The following is a 9,648-nucleotide window of genomic DNA, read 5'->3' as shown; positions in this document are numbered from 1 at the left end:
TGTAGCTAGGGAGCATGAATGATTGTGTACATTGCATAGAGATGGAAAGGGAGGTGAAATGTGTCAACAAATGGGTCAAAGGTGCAACAACATGTGTTGCACATGGCATTGGATTCCAAATGTGAATGATGGAGCATCAATTGGTGCATGTAATGGATGTAAAGGTTGTCTAAAATCTAATGGGTGAAGGGAACAAGAGGTATCAAGCAATTGAGTGAAATAATTAAATGAATTAAAGCATGAAATCAGAAATTATGTAGGGGACAAGAGTGATCAAGCATGGCATGGAATCCAAAGGGAATTCTATGTGGTTTGCATGGCAAGGAATGCAAGTTGGGGTGACAGATTTTTGGGCTGTTTTCTTCATCTTTTGGACCATAATTCTTCATATTCTTGGCCTCTTTAGTTCTCAAATTCGTCCATCCACTTGGCCCATGCATTTGCTATCCATTCCAAGCCCGAAACATGCTCCAAAGGCCTCCAAAATGCATCTTCTTGCATACTTTGTACTTAGAGTCTTTCACTTTGCATGTGGGCTTCTTTGCATGTGTATGAGTTGTCATTATTTATCCTTGCAATTACACACACACACTTGCACACACATATGCCCAAAACGTCCATCCTCATGCATGCAATCCATTTGAGCCCAATATTGATCCAACATGCACCAAAATGCACTTTTCTTGCCAAGGTTGTTATTAAGACCTACAAACAAAAGAAAATGGCTTTAAACACTAAAATAACTAAAGAAACACAACGTAAACGCACAAGAACAAGCCAATTAAGTCGCATAAATATGCTCCTATCACTGAGCAACCGCCTCGCCGCGAGCATCGACTCTAGCCCATCATTTATGTATTGAGGAGGGAGCCCTTATTCTATAAAAGGGACTCCCTCACCTTCAACGCCACAAGCCGAGCCAACCAAGGCAACATAAGCCACAAGCAGAGCAGCCTATCAACATGTTCTACTTCTAGTTGAGCATCATTTCAGATTGAGCACCGCCTCATATCGAGTATCAGTTCTAGACGACATCTAGTTACTTCAGCCCACACATGGACTGATTTTCAAGTCTCCAGCCAAAAGACTCTCTTGACTGAAGACTTGGGGGACTACTGTTTGTACCATACTTAGGGCCTCCGTATTTAGATCTCGTATAAATACTCGGGGAACTCAAATGTAATTATGTAATAAATGAAGGGGCAAATATGTAATAAGTAAGGAGCCCTTATTCTATAAAATGACTCCTTACTTTCCTCATTAAGGGAGGCCAATTCTTAGGCCATGGGAAAGAAGCTCTTATCCTCACCCTAAACAGAAGCTCTATCTCCCTCACAATCCTCTCACAAACAGAGAAATACAATATCAGTGTGGACGTAGCCCAAACATTGGGGTGAACCACGATACATCTTGTGTTATTTACTTTCTTGAAGTTTCACGGTCGAATTTACGTTGTTCCAAGACCTCTCCGGTTTTGTGCATCACAGATTACAACATTTAATAGGTAATTAACTCTTAATAGGAATATAAGAGATATTCCAAGATATACTAGGATTTACACAATCACATTCCTAATCTAATAGGACTGCAACAGTTTTAATAAAAAATAACAAATAAATGTGTAGTGAATAATAGCCAAGAAAGATAAAAATATAGTTTTTCGTTAAAAGTGAACAGTACCGGGAGTGTTTCGTTAAAACTCCCTTAATTAAATGAATAAAGTTTTGGGTAATGTTATGGAGATTAAATTGTAAAACAAATGATATGAATGTTGATAATTGGATTATTACATATGACTATCTCCAACTCATGGGATAAAGCTTAAAATATAATCCTTAAAACCCCTTTAAGCCATCTCTAACCATTGGGCTAAAATAAGCCCTAGGGAGAAAATATATCTCTGAGCTAGATTTACCCCAGGATTTATACCTGGCTTAAATTATTTTGGATCCATTAAACTGTCATATTTCAATTTCTTTGTTTTTATTTTTTACTTATAATATAACGGCTGTAATCAAAAGAGACCAAATCTAATGGTACAAAAAAGATTTGACGGTCCAAAATTAAATCTAAAGTCTAAATAATTTAAGAAAATAATTTAAATCAAATTTAACTTAAAACTTTATAAATACCTATGTATTTTTATATTTTTTAATTACTTATCAAAATTTAAATCTTTTTAGATTAAAATGGTCATAAAAATAAATTAAGATAATCTACATAAATTTTATTTTCAAAAAAGTTACCGAAAAGAAAAAATTAGGTTAAAATCATTATTTAGTAATCTTGGGCTAAAACTTTAAGCCATAAGAGCAAGTCCACCGGGGGTGGGATAGGCCGGCACCTAGTGGAAAAAATAGGCTGAAACTCAGCCAATCCACTCCAGCCCATGGAATCGACTGGCACCTAGCCCAAGCCAGTCCACAGGCCGGCCTAAAATCGACAGACCTTGGGACCGTCTCAAGTGACGCCTAGCTGATGCTAGCGTGGTGTCAGAGGGCAAGGAGCCATGGAGCCGTCAACATCGCCATCATGAATAACGCCGCCAAATTAGCTGCAACGACGAACATCAGCAGCAGCCACAGCAGCACTGTGGAGTCCTCCTCCACGTCGTCTCCGCGTCCGCTCGACCTCACTCTCAAAACCCCCTTCTTGTCCACCGACGACGGCTACTTCACAGCCGTGAGAGGCTTCCGCCCACTTCCCGCTTCTCGTCCCATGATCTTCTTCGACGCCTTCGCACGGGCCAACAGCACCGCTGCCCTCTAGCACATCCGCGAAACTTGCAGGTTTGACCCCCCCCGCCCCCACATCAGGCTCGGGCCACAGCGACTCGTCCTCGTCCTCAGTCGTCGACTTCGAGTGCACCTTCCGCAACGGGCGGCTTGATCTCGACCTCAACCTTCATCCCCCCTCAGAAGTCGCTTAAACTACTGCCGCCCACTGCGAAAGATTTCTTGCTGGTTATGTAAGAAACAAAACCCCTCTTAGCTTGGTGCCTAGCTTTATAATAATTATTTTTATTATTTTATAATAAAAAATAATAATATTTTAATAAAATTGACTAGGCTATTTTTTGTTAGGGATGGAGATGTATTGGCCTATTACTGTTCATTAGAGTCTATTACTTCACTGGAATGGATAAATGCGCTGGGTGCTGGTATAAAGTCCTTAGGGGTGGACTTGCTCTAAAGGGTTGGAGGAGAAAAACAGTTTCTGGGTTATGGCTTAAAATTTTCTGGCTTAAATTTTTAAGTTTTATCCCTAAGGGTTGAAGATGGTTTAAGTGTTGATTACCGTGCTTATTTTCTATTGATGACACATCATTTGCTTTACAAATTTGATTTAAAAATTGGGTCTTTCTATCATTATCAATAAGTTTTTATGCCTTCAACTACTAATCCTTCAAGCTACCATTTTTTTCGATGCTACGTAGTATATATGGTACAAGCATTGAATGATCTAAATTTACAAGACCTCAACACAAATAATAATTCAAATAAATCTAAATCATTAAAAGTCGTATCATTTAATGCTACATAACATGGAATAATTTTCTCATTTGTTGATATATTTGGCTAATTCTTCTTCCTTTTTTTTAAACAAAAATAATTACAAAAAGAAATTCTTGGAGAGAATTTTTATTATAAAAAGCCCCAAGAGTCAATTGAAAGGAAAAAAAGAAAGAGTGCAAAAAAAAATGAGAATGTAATAATTAAGGGCCGTTTAATAATCATTTCGTTTCAATCTTTCAGTTTTTGTTTTCTCTTTCTAAAAAAATTGAAACTAAAATCTTATTTGGTAACTAATTTCAGTTTTCAGTTTCTTTGAAAACTAAAAACTACTTTCTTGGGGCCGTTGGATAACCATTTCAGTTTTCAATTTTTATTTTTACCTTTATGAAAACTGAAAACTGAAATCTTGTTTGTAACTACTTTCTTTTAAAAAAACGACTGAAAACTATTTTCTTTAGTTTTCAAATTAGAGGCCTTGAGTTTTCACCTTTTTTTTTTCTTTTTTCTTTTTTCATTTTTCACCTTTTTTAAAGCTAAAAACTAAAATTAATTACTATGGGACCATGATTTTCTAGGGTAGGAGTAAGGCGAATTGCAATATGAATACCTCAGAAGTCCAGTCATGTATTCAACAGCTTCCCAGCGGGGTTGCATAAACGAAGCATCAATGCCACCATCATCCTGTTCTTGAGTAGTGGGCGAAGTCTAACGACTTCGTGGAAATTGACCATGTTTGTTCCACAAGATACAGAAACCTAATACAGTAGGAATTGGCAGGTTTCCTACATTCTTGGAGTCCTTACAATCTAAGGATTGTCGTGCGCTATAAGTAATCATATTCCTAAAGGATGCAATATCTCCTCCTAGATTCCTTTAGGATTTTTCCAGTTTAATACTGATTCCATATCCTAAAAGGTCTCCACCTTGACTAGTATAAATACATCATTTTAGGGTTCATCTTTGATAACACAACTATCGCACACTTATTTTCTTACCTACTTCTGAAGTCTCATAATATTGCTTACTAACTCGATCATCGGAGAGCCTTTGGCCGACACCCCCTCCCCCCCATGGTCCTTGGCTACTTACGGTTGTTTGTTTTTTTAACTGGTAAACAAATTTGTATATCTTCCTCCACACGTGCGGTGTTGCCTGAATTTGGTTCCAATAATTGATGCTTTCATTAAGAGAGAAGCCATATTCCTGACCAAAAACTCTACCACAAGTATCTCTACTCATCACTTCAAGCTTTTTTAACCACATTTTTAAAATCAGGGTTGTTGAGCCACATAGCTTCAACTTTGAAGACATAAGTCCCAAAGCTTTGGTTACAATTATTAGTATTATGCTCAAGTTAAATTAAACTATGATTGGGCCAAAAATATGATAATTATGAAGAAAAGCATTAGGAAAAGGATTAATCCAGGAAGCATTTGCAATTGCTCTACCCAGTCTTTCATAGATAATAGTACTATCCTTATGTCCATTACACCAAGTAAGTGGAACTCTTGCAACATTTAAAGTGATTAAGTGGCCATCTCTTAAAAACTTTGCAAAATTTACCATGTACATATTTGGATTTATATCCCCTCCCACGTTTTCATCCATACTAAGGATAATATTAAATTCTCATATTAGCAACCAAGGTCAATTATTTGAGTTATTAGTAATAAGGTCAAGTAAATCACTCCAAAGTTGAGCTTGCATAATTTTTTGGGGATAAGCATGCACAAATGTACTTTTTTTTTCGGTCAAGGAGGAATTTTATAACAAAGTCCAAACGGACATAGTACAAAGACAGCAGCCTCATAACTGAGGAAGGTACAAAAGAGACGCCACTTATGTATTTATCGCATGAGTAAAGGTTCTCAATTATACCTAAAAGCAAAAAAAAAAAAATTACATAAGATGTGGCTCGGCCCAAAAGCCAGAGTCCACCCGAAGAGGCCAAAAAGTGACCCCTCTGCAAAACTGATAACCCTAAGCCAAAGAACACCCGCCACCATAACCGTCGTAAAAAAGATGGAGACGACCGGCGAACGAAAAACCTATGAGATACCACCGCATAGAGCAATACAAAAACCCATCAAAGCTTCAAAGTTGTAGAAAAGAAGCCCAACCTGCAGATCAGGAAGACCCCAAACCATCCTAAACGCCACACCTTCGGTCCTCAGACGAACACAAACGCAAATGAATACTAGAGCCAAGATGTAACCAAAAAGGTCAGGTGGTGTAAACACCATTCTAAAGAGATACCAAACCTTTGTAAGGGTGACAACATATAGTTATCTCTGACCAGAAGCAGCATACAAGAGATAAGATGAAATCCCCCAAAACAAGAGTGGAATTGGAGAACAGATTCGAAGTATTGGAGTTGTTTAAGAGAAGAATCCCAAAGTAAACCCCAATAACCCCTAATCTGATCCCAAAAACCCCCAAATCAAAGGAATAGTACCTTGAAACGTGGGCACAAAACCCAAAAACAGATTTCCATCCTTACCACCTCTAGATGGCTGGTTGCTCCACCGATCCAAGAAGAGGATCGGGGTGATCGCATTTATAGGGAGGGATAAAAACCCTGGAGATAGATCTCCAACCACATCAGGAACCTGGACCATAGCCAAGCGAGGAAGAAAGATGGAGGAGAATAACACGAAAATTGAAAGGGTAGCAGCCACCGGCCCCAAGCAGGAGCTGGAGGCCGGCGGCATAAGGGTTTCTGCTAGGGGTTTTTTTTTCGCTTTTGCTTTCTCATGCACAAATGTACTTAATAAGTTGATATCAAACTTTAAATCTTTAACACGATAATGTATAAAACCTTGAAGTAGAAGCAATAATATTAATATTTACATTTTGATCATTTCAGAAGAGGTAAAGCCCAAGTGCTTGCCCATCACCATCAATAACCAAAAAAAAAAAAAAACTATCATTGGGATCTTATTCGTACCAGACCTGGGTTCAGTTATGCAAAATATATCTAACTTAATTTAACGACTTAAAATTTAAACTAAGAGGCAAAATCAAGCTTGCCCCAGCCTTTGCAATTCCAAACTAAACACTTCATTAGTCCACGTGCTCAATATTACGACTCGTCCCAACTCTTCCCTTACCATCTTTTTGTTACTCACGAACTGCACCAGAACACTTGTTTCACAATCAACTTCCATAAAAACCTCATCATCTTCAACAACATTCTTCCCATTGTCTTCATGCTCACAACCAACACCACCATCAACAACACTAGTAGCCCCAGAATTTTTATCAGCAATAGGCATTCATCTCGAGACCAGATCAGCCCTGAAGACCCATGTTTTGTTTCCCCCACAATATTATCATAGTTTCTCCCATCTCTTCTTGCACTAACTCTGCCCATATTAGCATTCCTACTCATTGTACGGATCATAGTGGTCTATCCCTCAGTATTTTCCACTACCTAGGCATGCAAACTATTCCTCAACCTCAATAATTTCTCCTTCCCCAGACGCATTATCATCAACAAAAGCAGGTTGAGGAAAGAAAGCATGACACCATCATGTAGTTCCCTTATGGTATCCTTATTAATAACTGTCTCAGAAAAACAAATCAATGGCTCATCTTTAAAATTTTTGTTCACAAGAAAGCAGCCATCATTGTGTTAAATAGCAGGACATGAATGTCCCTCAACACTCCTTCTTTCATAGTAGCAACACATCACAAACATTTTCTCATAGCTTAACATAATAGGGCTATCATCATCATCATCATTAACCATTAGGACTCTCTGCAGAGACAACGTTAAGTCTACCTCCAAAAGGATTTTAACAAAAAAAGCCCATTCAGGCTAGAGAGAAAATTCTCTTCGGCCTTTATAAAATGCCCCACAAATGAGTTATCACCTTCAAGATCTTAGCATCCCTATAATAAACAGAGAGTCTACAAATTCTCACCCAAACCCTCAAATTGGAGATCATATCCACATCCCTGAAATGAGTACTCCACCTTTCCAAATGAAAACCTTGACCTCTCATATACCAGGGGCTGTTACCAACACATAGTACAATTATTCTTGATCAATGAACTCCACAGCATACCATCGATAGCTGAAGTGGTAAAGATAGAAAAGGTTTTTGACCCCCAGAGCTCAATGCAAGGCCAAACTCCCACTTAATTGTCCTAGCATCAAACTGTTTACCGACTAACTTACCCATTAGTACCCTACTCTGCATGTGTTCAACATTCAGGTTGAAATAGAGACTAGTGGAAACTCTAGTAACTCCATTTTCTAAGGTAAAGGTACCTCACTGTCTCTCAATAACCATTGGTGGTTGGCCAGGTTAGGGAGGGAATGAGACCCTTTCTGGATCCTCTTTGTGGGGATCCGAATGATCAATCAATCGTATCCGTTTATTATACATCGTGCGGTTATAAATTATTTTAAATTTTCAATTTAAAATTGAATATAAATAGTACTTAACGGTTGATCCCCGGATCCCCATAAAAAGGACCCCAAGAGGATCCTAAAGCGTTGGGGAATGGCAAATCTATAGGCCCAAGAAGGTAGTCTATGGCTAGTAGGAATTTTTGGTTGTCTGGCATAGGAGGCTTCAAGGGAGATGACTGTCATGGTTGTGTGGGAAGTAAAAAGCTTTAAAAAGGATTTGAGATAGGGTGAGGATGTAATCTCCCAAGACCTATAAATACTAGTACAAAAAGCAACCATCAACAAGAAAAAAACAGCTTGAATGTGAAACGCCATACATTGGAAAGTCCAAAGAAACCAGTAAACACCCTATAGTCTTGCCCACTCAACCAAATGATTATCAAAATAGTGGCTGGACATATCTTGAGAAATGAGAGATTTTTTAGTGTAACCGTCACACGAGATGTGTACATCATGTGTTTCTATATAAATGGTGGGTTATATGTGTTAAAAAGTTAATAACTTAAAAATTAAAATTTTCTACCACTTGCATAAAAATACGTGATATACCATCTGTGTTTCCGTCACAAATAAAAATTTCTCCTTGAGAAACGGTAAATGGTAAGAAAAATAACACATATCCTACCCCAAGAATATACGCACACAATGATTACTTTCATATCTCAACAAGTTAAACACAATAAGTGAACTGTTTATCATCTCAAAGTTAGTATACTTAAATTGATGTTTATTAGCCGCTCTTTGTCAATTATTTGCCCGCAATCCTTCCTTGGAAATCCATCCGGATTCCGGCATCTTTCAATAATTATTGCACATTTATCAATCAGTAATCAAATTGAGATAAATTGAATTAAAAAAGAATTGGAATAATGTGGAATTAGAATAAAATTCATGTTAAAGTTGTTTACTAAAACTGTATGGAATTGGAGTGCAAATGATGCATATTCTATATTAGCTGTTTACTAATTCACATGAATTAGAATCAAAAGCAGTTTGATTATTAAAATACCCTTTTACAAAACAGATATAAATTTTATTTAACTAATTAATAATACAATTCTTTTGTATATAAAAAACTAATACAATTATTTATCCTAAAAAAGCCTTTAATTACCATATAAGAAGCCTTTAATAATACAATTATTTTGTATATCAGTATATATGACATTAATACAATTATTTATCCTAAAAAAGCCTTTATTTACCATATAAAAATCCCTCATCGTATACCAATTCTATGAACGCCGTCAATTAAAAACAACGAAACTAACGCAGGCCCTCACCCTCCTCTCCTCGCCCTCTAAAATTCCCCATCTCCTTCCCTTATGGTTCTTCTTCTTCTCTTCTGATTATTCTTTCTTCTTCTTGTAAATAACTAATTAATTCCAAATATTTATTTATTTATTTATTATATTGGTACTCTGTCTTTGTCTCTCTCTTATGTTTGCTTCTTCACTAGGTTTTGATTTGAAACCTGAAGGTGCTGGGTGCTGTGCTACCAGAGATGAGGGAAGAAGATAAGGGTATATTGGGTAGAAAAAACTGATTCCGGGTTGAGGCTTTCTTTCGGAATCCAAATACCACATATTAGTTGGTAATCCGATTCCAAGCAAATCAAGGATTTGATTCCCTATTTTTGGTGGGCCCCACATACAATTTCATTCCCCCAATGTTAGTAAACACATGAATCACTTGGAATGAATGCAATTCCCA

Source organism: Malus domestica, chromosome 01 (assembly GCF_042453785.1).
Source record: "Malus domestica chromosome 01, GDT2T_hap1".
Classification (NCBI taxonomy): Eukaryota; Viridiplantae; Streptophyta; class Magnoliopsida; order Rosales; family Rosaceae; genus Malus; species Malus domestica.
The sequence above is the reverse complement of the archived record's forward strand: the minus strand, read 5'-3'. Positions refer to the sequence as shown.